At 45.0% G+C, this 20,079-nt stretch overlaps 1 non-coding gene across 1 annotated transcript; it reads left to right on the forward strand.

Moving 5' to 3' along the window:
* The first annotated feature begins 3,156 nt into the window (after window positions 1–3,156).
* On the forward strand, window positions 3,157–3,231 carry Trnat-ugu. Its single transcript has one exon. It is a non-coding gene; the product is annotated as a tRNA-Thr (tRNA).
* Window positions 3,232–20,079: the final 16,848 nt, after the last annotated feature.

Genomic DNA, 20,079 nt, shown 5'->3' on the forward strand with positions numbered 1-20,079 from the left:
TCGAAATGCACAGTGGACATGCATGGATGTAGGTGATCAGACAGGATGCTTATGTACATGTCACCTGTCAAGAGACAGACGTATCAGGGGTCCCCCATGACTCAAACTGCACACGCCTCTCACCATTATAGAGCCTCCACCAGCTTGAACAGTCCCCTGCTGATATGCAGGGTCCATGGATTCACGAAGTTGTCTCCATACCCGTAGACGTCCATCCGCTCGATACAATTTGAAACGAGACTCGACCGACCAGGCAACATATTTCCAGTCATCAACAGTCCAATGTCGGTGTTGACGGGCCCATTAGGCTCCGAAAGCCCATATCGATGATGTTTTGTTGAATGGTTTGCTCGCTGACACTTGTTGATAGCCCAGCATCGAAATCTGCAGCAATTTGCGGAAGGGTTGCACCTCTGTCACGTTTAACGATTCTCTTCAGTCGTCGTTGGTCCCGTTCTTGCAGGATGTTTTTCTGGCCGCAGTTATGTTCGAGATTTGATATTTTACCGGATTCCTAATATTGACGACACACTCGTTAAATGGTCGTACGGTAAAATCCCTACTTCATCGCTACCTCTGAGATCCTGTGTCCCGCCACTCGTGCGCCGACTACAACACTGCATTCAGACTCATTTAAATCTTGGTAACCTGCCATTGTAGCAGCAGTAATCGATTTAACAACTATGCCAGACACTTGTTGTGTTATATAGGCGTTGCCGACCGCAGAGCCGTATTCTGCCTGTTTACATATCTCTGTATTTCAATACGCATGCCTAAACGCAAATGAGCGACGCTGCAGAGCGTCAAAGCTATAGGCGCCGCCTCCTGTAAGTGCATGTATATACAGGGCAATTACGTGATAATGTTATAAACTTTCAAGGATGATGGAGAAGGATAAATGTTTCGATTTGAGGTAATGGTCTCTCTGCCGGAAACGAACGAGCCGAAAGTTATAAGCGAAAATCGTTCTTATGCCTCTGAGAGTGGAAAACATGTACCGGAACTGTTGTTGCTAAGATATTAGGATAGACAACTTTCAGACACGGTAGTATGGACCAAAACAAGAAAAAAAAAGTCTAGCAAATATGGGCTCCTAAATGCATGCGTTAAAAGCTACGAGCGCTTGCTCGATAGAGGAGATATGTTTCACACTAGCGAACATGAGCAAATGCTCATAATCCTCAGGTATGCATTTTAGAGCCCATGTTTACTAGACGCTTTTTTCTTGTCTTGTTCCATATTACCACCCCTGAAAATTGCATACCCTACATTCTTAGCAACAACAGTACGGCACTTGTACTCGACTGTCAGAGGTATCAGAATAATTTTCGCTTGTAACTTTCGACTCGTTCGGTTCCGAACCAGAGACCCTCGCCTCAGATTGATACATTTATCCGTCTCCATCATCCTTGAAAGTTTGTACACCATCGCGGAATCACCCTGCATGTACATATATTTAGAGGCGCAGGCGCCTGCAGCGTCGATGGTTTACGTTTCCGGACCTGGGTTCCTATGTAAAACTTGATCTACTAGGTTGAAAAACATGGCTCTGAGCACTATGGGACTTAACATCTGTGGTCATCAGTACCCTAGAACTTAGAACTGCTTAAATCTAACTAACCTAAGGACATCACACACATCAATGCCCGAGGCAGGATTCGAACCTGCGACCGTAGCGGTCACGCGGTTCCAGACTGAAGCGCCTAGAACCACACGGCCACACCGGCCGGCGATCTACTAGGTCCCCCCTATAGTCTCTAGAAGTGTGACATGAATTTTGAAACACCCTGTATATCAGTAGCTACTAAAATAGGACAACAGTAACGAAGCGACGCGCTATGCGTCAATGTAGATGTGTGTCTGTCACAGCAATCATCGCTTTTCCGCAATTTTCTGTACAAATTTGGCTCCTGATTTGTTTCAACACTCCCACTGTCGTTGATCACCCAATGGACACGTTTACGTAGAGACTTAAGAAAGTAAATTATATTTGCCTTGCCACGCTAAGATCATTCCGCAACAAGAGTGACGCTTTGTCGGAAAAGATTATATGTTGTGGGTTTCCTGCAAACACAGTTCTGCTGCGGTACGGATAACAGGACTCAACTGTTGAAGTACGCGGAACAAAACGATTCTTGTGGGTATAACGTCTAAACGGCAAACAGATTAACCGTGAAATCCTGACGATGTATGGACCAAACACAATGTCGCGTCCAACTGTAATGAAACGGTGCCAACAATTTGACCAAGGCCTCGCAGGTGTGAGTGGCGCTGGTCGGGAAGACCAGATCTTGCACCTCGTGGTTTCCGTTTCCTCAGCAAGCTGAAACAATATCTGAGGGGAAAAAGACTTTTCAACGATGAAGAAGTTCACACAGATTTTCTCGAATGGCTCAGTGATCAAGGAGTGATTTCTATCGTCGAGGAACTGAATGAGTGGTACAACGTGTCGACTGTTGCTTACGGAGACTTGGTGACCATGTTGAAAAATAGTGTCATGTATCAGTGTCACTTTGAAGTGCAGCCAGCATTTAATACAAGTTACTTGGCCTGCCATAATAGTGTGTAAATTGCTATTTGAAGTTCCCTTGAAATAGGAGGAATACCTTTGAAAGATAAACTCTGTCCGAACAGGCCTCGGAAGGCCGAAGGGTACCGACCGAACACCGTGTCATCTTCGGCCGAAAGGCGTCACTAGATGGGGATATGGAAGGGGACGTGGTAAGCAGTGACCAGAGCAGCTACTTCTCAGTCATCTAGCTCCTCAATTGGCGTCACAAGGGCTGAGCGCACCTCGCTTGCCAATTGCGCCAGGCAGACACAAACGGTCACCTACCCACGTGCTAGCCATGCCCGACGGCGATGAACTTCATATACTTATATGGATATGGTGTCTGTTCTTTCAGACATGTCCGAAAGAACAGACACCATACCCATATAAGTATTTAATTCTGGCAACACCGGCCATGACCTTCTTCTGTGCGGATGCACACATATTCCCCGAACTCTTACGGGACTTGGTAAGAATGTCTTCCACGAGTAATGAGTGTGTTGGGGTGGGACACTACAAATGTAGTGTGTAGACATACAAGGTGAGAATGTGGGTCTCGCGGGAGGCGTGAGCGAGATAGGCCCTGCAGACGCGCTATCCTCTGTGCCCTCGGTGGCTCAGATGGATATAGCGTCTGCCATGTAAGCAGGAGATCCCGGGTTCGAGTCCCGGTCGGGGCACACATTTTCACCTGTCCCCGTTGATATATATCATCGCCCGTTACCAGCAACAGTGTAATTATAACTGCGTTGAACTTCGGTGATCTGACTGGAACCGGTGTTACCACTGCGGTAACACCATTGGCCCACCGAGCGAGGTGGCGCAGGGGTTAGCACACTGGATTCGCATTCGGGAGGACGACGGTTCAAACCCAAGTCCGGCCACCCTGATTTAGGTTTTCCGTTTTTTCCGTAAATCGCTTCAGGCAAATTCCCGGACGGTTCCTTTGAAAGTGCACGGCTGACTTCCTTGCCCATCCTTCCCTAATCAGATGGGACCAATGACCTCGCTGGAATGATATTTTCACTCTGCAGTGGAGTGTGCGCTGATATGAAACTTCCTGGCAGATTAAAACTGTGTACTAGACCGAGACTCGAACTCGAGACCTTTTCCTTTCGCGGGCAAGCGCTCTACCAACTGAGCTATCCAAGCACGACTCACACCCCGTCCTCACAGACTCACTGCTACCAGTTTCTCGTCTCCTACCTTCCAAACTTTACAGAAGCTCTCCGGTGAACCTTCCAGAACACCCGCGAAAGGCAAAGGTCCCGAGTTCGAGCCTCGGTCCGGCACATAGCTTTAATATGCCAGGAAGTTTAATGAACTCGCTGTTTGGTCGACTCCCCCGAGTCAACCAACCAACCATTGGCCCCTCTTAACACGTTCGGGCCACTGCCCCGCCAGGGGTGGTAGCTCGGGGAATGACAGGTGACGAACGGCACTTCTAGCGTGTTCTGACTATCGACGCCGTCTAGTCTACAGCATGTTTTGTTTACTGTGAGGGTCGGATTTTAGTCTGTCCGTGCCCGGGCACTTTGCAGTGAACGTCAGTTATGATTTACCTGTTGTTTATCTTTCTACCATTCAAATTGGTTCGAATGGCTCTAAGCACTATGGGACTTAACATCTAAGGTAATCAGTCCCCTAGACTAAGAACTACTTACGTCTAACTAACCTAAGGACATCACACACATCCATGCCCAAGGCAGAATTCAAACCTGCGAACATAGCAGCAGCGCGGTTCCAGACTGAAGCGCCTACAACCACTCGGCCACAGCGGCCGGCTCCTACCATTCTGTGGTGAAACTTATGCAGGTAAGTGCATTTATTTTCACTTTATCGTTCTTTACCTATAAAATAATTATTTTCAGTGTAATTGCGCACAGATTTTATTTTTATAGAAGTGTCTCAAAATAGGCGTGGACGTAAGAGGAAATTATTTCCTGTTGAAGTTAAATTTAGTATGTAACTACGCTGAAAATAATTAACTTACAGATAAAGAACGATAAATTGAAGCCGGCCGGGGTGGTTCAAATGGCTCTGAGCACTATGGGACTTAACTTCTAAGGTCATCAGTCCCCTAGAACTTAGAACTACTTAAACCACACTCGTGAGAGCCCACCGGCTCCGGATCGAATCTGTCCGGCTCATTAACGACGACGGCCGGTGCGCCGGCAGGACTGAATGTGCTTCCTAGGTTGTTCCCCCATTCGACTAGACCAGTGGTTCCTATCCTTTCGTAGACCATTACCCCTGAGTGCAATCAGACATCAGCTAGTACCCCCCCCCCATATTACCAAAGTTAATTATCCACAATGAGGGTAGGCACTTGTTAGAAAACAAACTTCCCCTGCATAATTTCTCTCCATTGCGTCACTTGCTTGGTCTGCACACTGCAACCCCCTATAAAATCAGCCAAGTTAAAATATGTACACTATACTTACTGTTGGTAAATCATTTGATTGCTGCGCTCCTTACTTTTTAACTGACAGACATTGGAAGACTTCAGGCTGTTAATCTTTTGTGCCTGACCACAGTCTCTAATAATAATAATAATAATAATAATAGAATATACCAAGGAGACTCATTAAGTCCTTTCTGGTTCTGTCTTGCTCTGAACCCACTATCCAACATGCTAAATAATACAAATTATGGATATAATATTACTGGAACATACCCACACAAAATCACACATTTGCTATACATGGATGATCTAAAACTACTGGCAGCAACCAATCAACAACTCAACCAATTACTAAAGATAACAGAAGTATTAAGCAATGATATAAATATGGCTTTTGGAACAGACAAATGTAAGAAAAATAGCATAGTCAAGGGAAAACACACTAAACAAGAAGATTACATATTGAATAGCCACAGTGACTCCATAGAAGCGATGAAAAAAACAGATGCCTATAAATATCTAGGATACAGACAAGAAATAGGAATAGATAACACAAATATTAAAGAAGAACTAAAGGAAAAATATAGAAAAAGACTAACAAAAATACTGAAAACAGAATTGACATCAAGAAACAAGACAAAAGGTATAAATACTTATGCTATACCAATATTGACCTACTCATTTGGAGTAGTGAAATGGAGTAACACAGACCTAGAAGCACTCAATACACTTACACGCTCACAATGCCACAAATATAGAATACATCACATCCATTCAGCAACAGAAAGATTCACATTAAGCAGAAAGGAAGGAGGAAGGGGATTCATCGACATAAAAAACCTACATTATGGACAGGTAGACAATTTAAGAAAATTCTTTCTAGAACGAGCAGAAACTAGCAAAATACACAAAGCAATCACTCATATAAATACATCGGCTACAGCACTGCAATTTCATAACCACTTCTACAACCCTTTAGATCACATAACATCAACAGATACGAAGAAAGTAAATTGGAAAAAGAAAACACTACATGGCAAGCACCCATATCATCTAACACAGCCACACATAGATCAAGACGCATCCAACACATGGCTAAGAAAAGGCAATATATACAGTGAGACGGAAGGATTCATGATTGCAATACAGGATCAAACAATAAACACCAGATATTACAGCAAGCATATTATTAAAGATCCCAATACCACAACAGATAAATGCAGACTTTGCAAACAACAAATAGAAACAGTAGATCACATCACAAGTGGATGTACAATACTAGCAAATACAGAATACCCCAGAAGACATGACAATGTAGCAAAAATAATACATAAACAACTTGCCATACAACATAAACTAATAAAACAACGCGTTCCCACATACAAGTATGCACCACAAAATGTACTGGAGAATGATGAATACAAATTATACTGGAACAGAACCATTATAACAGATAAAACAACACCACATAACAAACCTGACATCATACTCACCAATAAAAAGAAGAAATTAACACAACTAATCGAAATATCCATACCCAATACAACAAATATACAGAAGAAAACAGGAGAAAAAATTGAAAAATACATCCAACTGGCTGAGGAAGTCAAGGACATGTGGCATCAGGACAAAGTTGACGATATACCGATTATACTATCAACTACAGGAGTCATACCATACAATATCCACCAGTACATCAATGCAATACAGCTACATCCAAACTTATATATACAACTACAGAAATCCGTAATTATTGATACGTGTTCAATAACCCGAAAGTTCCTAAATACAATGTAACATATACCATACAGTTAAAAGGTAGCCACGCTTGATGAAGGTCCGCGTCACTTTCCATTTTTAACCAGACCTAAGGTCTGAGAAAAATAGAAATAATAATAGTACTGTGTACAGCACTATAATAGCCCTTGGGTAGTTACTGCTATGTCGTGCTGTCAATTCATTTATCTGTTTCGAAGCGAGTAATGAAGCAATTTCTGGTCTACTGTAGGTACTATCTACGACTTCAAGAAGACATTTTCTTGAAATATTTAGCTTTTGTTGCGTATATGTCTCACTTTTATCATCAGAGGGACAAATCACAACATATGTGTGCATTCGGTGAACCATATGAGGAACCTGTAACCTCCACCGTATTAATGCTACTAATTGAGAAAAAGTAAGTATTGATAACTTATATAACCAGTATCCGAGTCTTACAAAAATGTGATAATAGTAATGTTCTTTTGAAAATAATTCATTTTTGTGACTGAAACAGAATAGAATCGTTTAATTTTTACCCCTCAGAAAATTTCATTTTATCCCTCAGTGCGTAGTCACCCGTAGGTTGGGAACCTCTGGACTAGACGAATACCGGACTGGTACACACGTTCCGCCTCAGTTGCACATCCAAAGTCTTCTCACATTTTCACATGGAATAACACTAGACACAGGCAGAGGGGTACACATCCTGGAGAGAAAATGGGGTGGGGACAGGAAGGGCATCCAGCCACTTTCTACCACTAACACTGCCAAATCCAGAGCGACATACCGACCCCGCAAATACATTTCATAAGGCAGTTCGGATCGGCGCCGTAGGTTTTTCGTGGAAACGTCGGGATGACATAATAAGTGTTTCCTATTACCATATTTACCAATCTCTATAATACAGTGGTTACACAGAGTAGTCTAATAGATAAATCACAATTTTGGACTGTCGTTGGCCTCTGCATGCTCTATGGGCCAGCTATGTAATCGCTATGACCCGTTTTTTCATTTTCTTTTCGGCGCTGCGCTACCTCCCACATTAAATCTCCAAGTGTACTTTTTAGGATTTTTCGATTTCTTCCCACTCGAGCCTTGCTCTGACTTGCATTTGCTATAATTCCAAGCGAGTTTGCTAGTAGTATGAGACAACATCTTTCACAATTTAGTAAATTTCAGTTTATTACCGATTTTCACTTATAATTCGGCGAATATTTTTATTGTCTCATTTTCGGTCCTAGTAGTATTCCGTAAGCCTTTCGGAATGATACCCGAATTACTGTCCTTGCTAAACCCGTTTCAACGCAACACCAGTTTATAATTTTAGACAAAGCTAATTCATAAGAATCGTGCGCATGCGCCTAGGCTGGTACGATGACGCCACAGGCAAAACTAACACTGCGCGATAAACACGTACAGACATGATCTATCTGTTGTAGGTGCAACCATTGTTTACGCGTTATTAGTCTCGTAGCTATTAGCGATTCATATCTGACGGCATTTTGTGACGACCGACGAGCCAACAGGAGATTTCACGTCGAAAGAAAGATAGACAGTTCGTCAGCAAGCCGAATAGTTACCTTAAAATCGCATAAGAAATACGTAATTGCAAGCAAAACACGCAAACCCAAAATAGAACATTTTATTTCTATGCAAAAACGGAAATGTTAAAGGAAAACAACTTCAGAAAAAAAGACGTAGCTTCGCTTCATTTACATAAAACTAATGTCTTTCGAGGGCAACAAGTGACATTACACGCTCGCTTCATACACATCGAAGCACCACATAGATATGAATACAGACAGCCGTTTAACTGGAGTAGGTATAAGTTAGGCATTACTCGTGCAGGTCTACTGTCCTTCCTTCTGTTCGGTCTGGAGAACAGAATTCTCGTTCCTCGTTTCTGCACATCAGTACATTGAACATACTGCAGACTCACTAGGGACGAGATTATTGGATTCGGTAAACGACAATGACGTGAAGATATAGCTGGAAGACTACCGATTTCTATAGAGCGCTGAATCGAGATAACCTTTAGGAAGAAACTTCTCAGGTACCTCTCCGACGTCCACTACACTTGTCATATAGACTCCTGTAAGTCGGTTAAGAGTCCAACTCAGGAATGGTCTATGCGTGTTTTAGTGGCTCACAGGCGTCTTTGAATTTGTCTTTAAGACTTCTATTGATAACACTACTGGTGAATCTGAAAATTCAATTATATGTTTGAATTTGTTTCTCACATATTATGCCAGCGACAGCATTCACATTTACGAAATTTATTTCCACGGACACGTTCTGGTATACCTCGTTCATGTGAAAACATTATTGAGTTCTAACTGTTAACTAAACAGTAATATTGTGTGTGAAGCTTACATGTTATTTTCCTATACGAATTGTAGAGATAGTAAAGACACGCAGTATGAGCCAAAATTTTTAAGTTCATTTACTTATTGTTTCTTTTATTTTACTACTGAGAGTGTGATTTTCTATGGTTCTCTTCAGTTATACACTATGTGATCAAAAGTATCCGGACACCTGGCAGAAAATGACTTACAAGTTCGTGGTGCCTCCATCGGTAATGCTGGCATTCAGTATGGTGTTGGCCCACCCTTAGCTTTGATGACAGCTTCGACTCTCGCAGGCATACGTTCAGTCAAGTGCTGGAAGGTTTCCTGGGGAATGGCAGCCCATTCTTCACGGAGTGCTGCTCTGAGTAGAGGTATCGATGTCGGTCGGTGAGGTCTGACACGAAGTTGGTGTTCCAAAACATCCCAAAGATGTTCTGTAGGATTCAGGTCAGGACTCTGTGCAGGCCAGTCCATTATAGGGATGTTATTGTCGTGTAACCACTCCGCCACAGGCCGTGCATTATGAACAGGAGCTCGATCGTGTTGAAACATGCAATCGCCATCCCCGAATTGCTCTTCAACAGTTGGAAGCAAGAAGGTGCTAAAAACATCAATATAGGCCTGTGTTGTGATAGTGCCACGCGGAACAAGGCCCCCGCATGAAAAACACGACCACACCACACCAATAACACCACCGCCTCCGAATTTTACTGTTGACGCTACACACGCTGGCAGATTACGTTCACTGGACATTCGCCATACCCACACCCTGCCAACGGATCGTCACATTGTGGACCGTGATTCGTCACTCCACACTACGTTTTTCCACTGTTCAATCGTCCAATGTTTACGCTCCTTACACCAAGCGAGGCGTCGTTTGGCATTTATCGGCTTCTGAGCAGCCGCTCGACCATGAAATCCAAGTTTTCTCACCTCCCGCCTAACTGTCATATTACTTTCATTGGGACCAGAAGCAGTTTGGAATTTCTGTGAGATGGTCTAGATAATTGTCTGCCTATTACACCTTACGACCCTCTTCAACTGCCGGCGGTCTCAGTAAGTCAACAGACGAGTTCGGCCTATACGCTTTTCTGCCGCACGTGTCCCTTCACGCCTCCACTGCACTACCACATCGGAAGCAGTGGACCTACGGATGTTTAGGACTATGGAAATCTCGCTTACAGACGTATGACACAAGTGACACCCAATCATCTTACCACTTTCGAAGTCCGTGAGTTCCGCGGAGCGCCCCATTCTGCTCTCTCACGATGTCTAATGACTTCTGACATTGCTGATATGGAGTACCTGGCAGTAGGTGTCAGCACAGCGCACCTAATATGAAAAACGTATGTTTTTGAGGACGTCCGGATACTTTCGATCACATAGTGTAAATCTTTAATTTCCCTTATGCGCCTTACGTCCTCATATATTTTGGATTTCTGTAATTTATTAATACATGAACTCCTTCCACATGCGCTGCCGGGCTCCCGTTACCGACCGAAGCCGTATCATCCTCTGCCAATTGCGTCGTTGGATGCGGTAGGGGGGGGGGGGGGGGAGGGGCGTGAGGTCAGCACACTGCTTTCCAGGCCATTGTTCAGTTTGCCAGTTTTCGTGACCTGGAGCCGCTACTAATCGGTCAGAGAGCTACTCAGTCTGCCTCACGAGACTAAGTGCACACCGTTCCAATCCCCCATCAAGGAAAAGTTTCTGGCGGTACCGGTAATCAAACCCGGGTCCTCTGTGTGGTGTTCGGCCGCGCTGGTTACTCAGCTGTGGAGTCCGGTTAATCCATTAATAACGTTTTGCTATTGAAGTCATTGATACTGCAGAGTTTAATGATGCCAAGAGAAATGGTTCTTTCTTTTTATAGAGCTTGTTGATTCTAATAGATTGTTGCAGTTTAGGATTCTCTTTCTTTATATCGCCTTACACCATAAATTTGGCTGTCTCCTTTGGTGTACAAATTAAGTGCTACAAAGCCCACTAACAATGTTGTTTTCGTGATTCTTCCATTTTGAGATTGTCAGAGACTGCTGTAGTTTTTGTTCCTTTCTCTGTGCGTATTATCGCCAATATTTGCGTGTTATTTGTTTTAGTTCGTGGTATTTGCGTCTGGGATCTTCCGTAATTTAGAGATTGATGGAAAAAAAATGGTTCAAATGGCTCTGAGCACTATGGGACTTAACATCTGAGGTCATCAGTCCCCTAGAACTTAGAACTAATTAAACCTAACTAACCTAAGGACATCACACACATCCATGCCCGAGGCAGGATTCGAACCTGCGACCGTAGCGGTCGCGCGGTTCCAGACAGAAGCGCCTAGAACCGCAAGGCCACATCGGCCGGCTAGAGATTGATGCCAGGAGTCCGTCTCGGCCAGTTTTAAGCAAGTAATCTCACTGGACAAAATACACGGTCCAATCACATTAATGTGACCACCGCCTATCTTCGACGTCAACGTGGAATTACCACTCACAGACGCCAAGGGGCACCGCTGTACGTATAAGGCGTGTAGGGGAGACGCGGGCGACAGTGTCGTCGTTTTCGTAATACGGGAGCAAAGTAATACATCTTACGCCCAACAGGGCATGATCATTGGCTTTCGGACCAAAGGTGGAAGCACTTCCGGATCGGCAAAATTTGTAAACTGTTTGCGAGCGGCCATGATAAAAGCATACCGTTCATGGCAATATGACGCTATCCAAATCCGGCGCCGACGCAGCTGTGGTGCACCACAGAGATGAGCGGCGGCTGCGGAGATGTGTACGGGCGAACAGACGTTCAACTGTTGAGCAACTGGCCGCCCAGATGCCCGAAGGGGCTACCAAAAGTCTCTCCTCAACGACCGTTCAGCGAACGTTGCTCTGTATGGACCACCGCGGTAGGCGTCTGGTTCGTGACCCATAATGGCTGCTGTTCATCGGCGAAGAAGGCTGAAATTTGCGCGCCAGTATCACAGCTGGACGTCCACTGAGTGGTGGCGGGAGGCCTTTTCATCGAACGGATGGTCGTTGGCGCATACGGCGTGAAACGTCGGAAAGAAAGCACCCCAATCATCGGAAGAGTACGGGTCTGAGGTCTGAGGAGGGAGCGTTATTGTCTGGGGAATGTTTTCGAGACCTAGTCACATCGTCATTGTGAAGGCACGATGGATTAGCACAAGTATGCATCTGTCCTTCGATACCATGTCCACTTGTACATGCAGTTTGTTTTTCCTCGGCACGATGGCATCTACCAGCAGGGCAATGCAACGTATCGCACAGCTCGCAATGTAAGTGCTTTGTTCGAAGAGACCTAGAATGAGTTTACCGCCCTCCAGTCGCTGCCAGATTACCCGGGTTTAAGCCCAGTCGAGAGTCCATGCAACTATCTCGATCGTGTTGTTCGCGTGATGGATCCTCAGCCAAGAAACCTAACGGAGCTGGCCACGGCGCTGGATCAGCATGGCTCCGCATCCCTGTCGGTATCTCCCAGAACCTCAATGACTCTCGTCCTGCTTCACACTGGAAAAGGTGGTTATTCAGGCTTTTGAAAGGTGGTCACATTAATGTTACTTCACAGTGTATTAGTCACCACATAAAAAGAGCACGCTGGTAGATCTGCTGCTGGTGTAGAAGTGATAGCAGCCCGTCATCTGAACCTCCACTGATTACGCAAATCATGACAGTGAAGTGGTATGTACCGGCCAGTTGTACGGAATCAGTGCAGTGAAACACGTCGATGTGGAGACGTGACAGAATGACAAAATGGAAATGAGCGTTTGGCGTCATTGTCCCGGGAGGCCCCTTACGGGGCTGGTCCGGCGGCCTTGGTGCAGGTCATAATTACATTCGACGCCACTTTGGGCTACCTGCGAGTCGGATGGGGATGAAATGATGATGAAGGCAACGCAACACCCAGTCCCTGAGCGGAGAAAATCCCCGACCCAGCCGGGAATCGAACCCGGGCCTCTTAGGACGGCAGTCCGTCACGCTGACCATTCAGCTATCGGGGTGGGCACAGATTGACAGCAATGAGCTATCTGTTTTGGAGTTGCCCGTGACTATACCGGGAATGAAGTAGCCCCATTTCTTAGTGTATCAATGCCGAGTGTCCGAGGTTTCTATAAGGAATGGGTTACCAATGGAAGTTTTTTTTTCCATTGCCTTAGAACATTGGTTGTCAGAAGACCGGAACCAGCACAGACCGGAGACCAGCACCGACAGAATTTGGTGCTGTTAGTGGATGCAGGGCCGTCTCAACCAGTTTCCGAAAAAAATGTTCAAATGTGTGTGAAATCTTATGGGACTTAACCGCTAAGGTCATCAGTCCCTAAGCTTACACACTACTTAACCTAAATTATCCTAAGGACAAACACACACACCCATGCCCGAGGGAGGACTCGAACCTCCGCCGGGACCAGCCGCACAGTCCATGACTGAACCGTCTAAGACCGCTCGGCTAATCCCGCGCGGCCCAGTTTCCGAGATGATGCTACTAAGGAAACTGCCTGCAGTTGACATCTGAAGTAGGCTACCTCGCAAAGATGATTGCTGACAACAACAGATAAAGCTGAACTTATTGAGCGAGCGGAACAAAGCAGAAAACGGGTAGTAGCTGACTCGGGACATGTAATGTGGTCTGACGAGCAGCGATTTTACCAGTTCGAGGCCATGTGTCGAGTCCATCGATGCTCTGATGAGGTGTGGAGATATTTATGTGATATTTTAGGGATGTTTCTCGTCTATTATCGGCGATTGAGTGTTGCCGTTCCTTCTGCATCTGCGTGATGAGCGCGCGGTGACACCGCCGTCTTCGAAGATTATGCCAACCGTGTTTACAGGGCTGCACGTAAATGCTCCTGGTTTGACGAACCCTTACCATATTGCACATCGACTGTCCCGTTAAATCACCCGATTTTAACCCCATAGAAAATGTCTCGGACTATTAGGAGTAGCGGGAGAAATGTAGCAAGCAAGATCATCGCAATTTGGTAGCTCTGCGGGATCTAAACATTAATGAGAAGGTTTAGATGGATGATATACTAGAAGAAACTTGTGGGCTCTCTTCCTGAGCGAATTGATGCCATTATCAAGGCTAGAGGTGGTACTAGCGTCGTCTCCTAGGGATAAATAACTTTTTACCAATGTGCTTGTCTGGCCAGTGTAAATATCAAGCATCTAGTCTTTTCTCAACATTTCTTGTTTTTCTGTTCAGAAATAGTAAAATCTCTTGCCAGCGACAGCACTCTATGTAACATTTCATTCCAGTTTTAGCGGCGCGGTTGTTAGAGGAGGAATTATTCGACCCGGACTTCAACACAGCAAAATATTTGGCATTCATTAAAAGCGATACGGTATAGTTTCGTGCAATTGACCCCACTCTCAAACTGTAGTATTCTAACGCTAACTGCAGTAACTAAGCAGCACAGATACACAGTATTGAATCAGACTGCTTACCGTACATGTTATTACAATGTTGCCAAATTGCCCTCCATTGACGTCCATCTTCTACCGAAAAAATGCAAGGGATAAAATTTTGTTTGTATTTTTTATGCTGTTAGTATGCGAGAAATCACTGTGGCATCTGAGAGCGCGAATTTTGACTCATCCTGTATATACGTAATTAAAATCGGTAAAGCCGGCCGAAGTGGCCGTGCGGTTAAAGGCGCTGCAGTCTGGAACCGCAAGACCGCTACGGTCGTAGGTTCGAATCCTGCCTCGGGCATGGATGTTTGTGATGTCCTTAGGTTAGTTAGATTTAACTAGTTCTAAGTTCTAGGGGACTAATGACCTCAGCAGTTAAGTCCCATAGTGCTCAGAGCCATTTGAACCATTTTGAAAATCGGTAAAATGCATTTTATTGTATTATTGAGAGTTAATTTAAAATAAATAGTGGGTTAAACAACTTTATTAGCTTATTAAAATTCAGGATACGAAAATACTCAAGAATAAGTAACATTAAAATAAAATATTGTTTGCCTGTGTTATTAGACAGCAGCCTAGTAATAAATCCAGGAATTAATAACACAGATAAACAAATTTTAACGAAATTTCTGCTTATATTAATTTTTCGGTGGTTTATAGGTAATTTTCACATACATTTTGCCAAAGTGTAAATGGTTTAGCAAATATAAGAGATTTATTTACAAGCGGTAGTAAAGCGTATAGGCTATAACGTTATGAAACATAATAAATTCATTAATTCATTATATTTGGTATCAATGCTACTGTAATTTGTTAATCAAAACTCTAAAGTGTGTTTGTAAGCACCGCACACATATGTACAGTAATGTTAATTGTCAATGTTCTCAGCATAATCACAAGAAAACTGAAACTTCACACCCAAAAATGAAGATTGGTTGTCCTCTTTCTTTTATGGGCAGGCATGTATTAATCCCCAGATATATTCATCCGTCATTGCACAGTCCCAGCTTCCTTGAAATCTGCTTCCCATTGTCTGAGTGTCTTTACTTATGTCACCCAAATTTTCCCTAAAGAAGTCCAGGTGTGAAAGAAGCACGTGCCGTTTGAGAGACATTCCACAACCAAGTACTCTATATCGTTCAATGAGTGATTTAACCTGCCTATCACATGTCTCACCTCGATTTGGCACAATAAATCCAGTTACTAAAGCGCAAAAGGCTTCCCAAGCTTGTCGTATGTTTTATAACGGTCGAACTTCTTTCTAAATGCAGTCAGGTTATACCAACACTCACCTGCAAAGAAAAAAAATGTTCAAATGTGTGTGAAATCTTATGGGACTTAACTGCTAAGGTCATCATTCACACTACTTAACCTAAAGTATCCAAAGAACAAACACATACACTCATGCCCGAGGGAGGACTCGAACCTCCAAATAAATGGTTCAAATGGTTCTGAGCACTATGGGACTTACTGCTGTGGTCATCAGTCCCCTAACTAACCTAAGGACATCACACACATCCATGCCCGAGGCAGGATTCGAATCTGCGACCGTAGCGGCCACGCGGTTCCAGACTGTAGCGCCTAGAACCGCACGGCCACTCCGGCCGGCCTCGAACCTCCGCCGGGACCAACAGCACAGTTCATGACTGTAGCGCCTGAGACCGCTCGGCTAATCCCGCGCGGCACCTGCAAAGAAATGAATATGATGAATGTCTGTCACAACCATCTATTTAAAGGTGGAAATTTACTGCCAGATAATGGATGTTGCAGTCAATACATGCAATTTCTTTCTTCGAAATCTATATTTTCAGTTAGTAAAACTATCAATATCGTTCAAAATACTAACACCAAAGAAAAATATGACCCAGATTTGTGTTCAGCAGGTCAAAATCTGTAAGAATTTGTCAGAAAACAGTCTTAAGGAAATGCTAGTTTATAATTAGACGAAGAAAGTGGTGATCGAAGAACCGGTATCGACGAGGTTTGTTAAACTAAGAATAAACCGCACTGTCTCCGAGGGAAAAGAGTGTAGTTAGATTGCTGCGGGCTGGTGTTGAGTAATATTAGAGTCGTGACTCTTTAACCTTGTCTGAGGAGCAAAGCGTGACTGCCAGCTCTCATCAAAAACTATTTCACAAATACCGTAATGCGGGAAGTTGCTCCGAATCCTTTTCCTTTTCTTTTCCAGCAGCAGTGTAATTACGTGGCGTGGGGCGCCGTCGTCGCGTGCGTCGCCGAAGCCTGCGAGACGCGGCACGGACGTGTTTTCGTGACTCCGCACTACTAAGGAGAGAAGTAGGGAGTTCTTACACACAAAGCAGGTTGACAGATGGCAGTCACACGATAGCGCCCAACACGCGTGTGGCCTTCACTTTAGAACAGGTTGGAGAAAGACCTTCTCCAAACACTAATGTGACCTTTCAGCGCGCCAGCGACAACGTCCACATACTCACTGCTGTCTAAAGGTGTTTGTGGTTTCTGGACAATGGAAGGCGACGGAATGGCATGCGTGCCACCAGTCCAGCCCACGGCAGATGGTGCCCAAGAGTCGACGGAGAAAGGTCCACATCTGGTCTCAAGATCGTCACACGCTCCGGCCAAACTGAATCTAAACACCGTCGGAACAGGCCATGAAGGCCCCACCGGCCGCCTTGTCATCCTCAGCCCAAAGACGTAACTAAATGCGGTTATGCAGGAGCATGTGATCACCACACCGCTCTCCCATCGGTATGTCAGTTTACGAGACCGGAGCCGGTACTTCTAAATCAAGTAGCTCCTCAGTTTGCCTCACAAGGGCTGAATGAGTGCATCCCGCTTGCCAACAGCCAAGTGCTAGCCCAACCCGACAGCGCTTAATAACTTCGGTGACCTGACAAAATGAAATGAATTGTTGACCGGGAGGCCCCGTTTGGGGAAATTCGGCCGCCGTGTTGTAAGTCTTATTGCATGTGACGCCACATTGGGCGACCTGCGCGTCGATCTACTTCTACGTGATTCCTCTGGTATTCACAATAAGGTGCCTGGCAGAGGGTTCAATGAACCACCTTCAAGCTGTCTCTCTACCGTTCCACTCTCGAACGGCACGCGGGAGAAACGAGCACTTAAATTTTTCTGTGCGAGCCCTGATTTATTTTATCGTAATGATCATTTCTCCCTATGTAGGTGGGTGCCAACAGCATTTTTTCGCAATCGGAGGAGAAAACTGGTGATTGAAATTTCATGAGAACATCCCGTCGCAACGAAAAACGCTTTTGTTTTAATGATTGCCACTCCAATTCACGTATCATGTCTGTTACACTATCTCCTCTATTTTGCGATAATACAAAACGAGCTGCCCTTCTTTGTACTTTTTCGATGTCATCCGTCAGTCCCATCTGATGTGGATCCCACACCGCACAGCAATACTCCAGAATAGGGCGGACGAGCGTGGTGTAAGCAGTCTCTTTTGTAGACCTGTTGCACCTTCTAAGTATTCTGCCAATGAATCGCAGTCTTTGGTTTGCTCTACCCACAATTTTATCTATGTGATCTTTCCAATTTAGGTTATTTGTAATTGTCATCCCTAAGTATTTAGCTGAATTTACAGCCTTCAGATTTGTCTGACTTATCGCGTAATCGAAATTTAGCTAATTTCTTTTAGTACTCGTGTGAATAACTTCACACTTTTCTTTATTCAGGGTCAATTGCCAGTTTTCGCACCATACAGATATCTTATCTAAATCATTTTTCAAGTCCTTCTGATCATCTGGTGACTTTACAAGACGGTAAATAACAGCATCAACTGCAAACAATCTAAGACGGCTACTCATATTGACTCCTATGTCGTTAATATAAATAAGGAACAATAGAGGGCCTATAACACTTCCTTGGGGAACGCCGGATATTACTTCTGTTTTACTCGATGACTTTCTGTCTATTACTAGGAACTGTGACCTTTCTGATGAGGACAGCACAAGACCCAGTACACGAGCGGAGAAAATCTCCAACCCGCTCGGGAATCGAACCCGGGCACTCTGCATGGTAGGCAGGCACGTTACCACTCAGCTAAGCAGGCGGACTCCGGTGATCTGACGAAACCCGTGTTACCACTGCGACAACCTGACTAAACTGTGAACCGTAATTCCATCTCGATGGGTCCTGCGAATGACTCTCTTCTTGTCTCGCACACACATCACTGTCTGAGCAGTGTGCTCTGCACAATTCGAAATGAAGCTGTATGATAAATTCCATCCCCAGAGACCAATCATACGGTTACGTTAACTGCACATTCTGATGTCGACGAAACATACTGGCAGTTGTTCCCACGTTTGCACTTCGTTTGACGACTGTCATTGCTTGAACTACCTAGTAGCACGCCTCCTTCTTGCAGCCCTGATCACTTATTGCTGGCACATTGTTCTACGTCTTCTCGGAGTTTGGAATATTTTGGGCTATTTTTGTGGTTGATGCAATTTTCACAAATGGTAGCGAATATCAGTTATACGAGATTTATGACAGGAGCTATTATTTACTCTATCTAGGCTACTACTTCATAGCACTCGAATTTATATCTCTGTACATATTATAAAAATGTATGTATATATGTAGCCAGCGGCCTTTCCGCAGTGGTAACACTGGTTCCCGTCAGATCACCGAAGTTAATACCTGTCGGGCTGGGCTAGCACTACGATGGGTGACCATCCGGTCTGCCGAGCGCTGTTGGCAAGTGGGGTGCACTCAATCTTTGTGAGGCAAACTGAGGAGCTACTGATTGAGAAGTAGCGGCTCCGGTACCGTAAATTGACATATAGACGGGAGAGCGGTGTGCTGACGACATGCCCCTCCATATCCGCATCCAATGACGCCTGTGGTCTGAGGATGACATGGCGGTCGGTCGGTTCCGTTGGGCCTTCCAAAGCCTATTCGGACGGAGTTTGGTGTAGTTTAATGTATGTATGTTGCACATCTCATCCTAAGCCTCTGGGTCGATTTCAGCCAAAAATGGGACACAAACTACTTATTATCTGGAAAGAACTACTGTGGGGAAGGGGAGAGGTAAGAACCATGTCCCATTGGGGTGGGGGTGAGCGTGGACATAGGAAATGGTGGGAGAGAGAGGGGGGGGGAGAAGATGCACTGAGACAGTGGGAGGAGAAGATATATATAGATTGAGGGGGAGGAGGAAATGGACAGAGCGGGGGGAGGGGGAGATGTACAGAGAGGGGAGAGAGAAGGAGATGGACAGGGAGGAAAAGGGGAGGAATAGATGGTCATAGAGAGTGGAGAGGAGGAGACGGACAAGGAGAATGAGGGGGAGGAGATGGACAGAGAGAGGGGAGAGGAGGAGATGGACAGGGAGAAAGAGGGGAGGAGGAGATGGACAGAGAGAGGGGAGAGGAAGAGATGGACAGGGAGAAAGAGGGGAGGAGGAGATGGACAGACATACGGGAGAGGAGGAGATGGACAGGGAGAGAGGGGGGAGGAGGAGATGGTCATAGAGAGTGGAGAGGAGAAGACGGACAAGGAGAATGAGGGGGAGGAGATGGACAGAGAGAGGGGAGAGGAGGATGGAGAGGAAGAGGTGGACAAGGAGAAAGAGGAGAGAGGAGATGGGCAGAGAGAGGAGAG

This window comes from Schistocerca piceifrons, chromosome X (assembly GCF_021461385.2).
Source record: "Schistocerca piceifrons isolate TAMUIC-IGC-003096 chromosome X, iqSchPice1.1, whole genome shotgun sequence".
Taxonomy (NCBI): Eukaryota; Metazoa; Arthropoda; class Insecta; order Orthoptera; family Acrididae; genus Schistocerca; species Schistocerca piceifrons.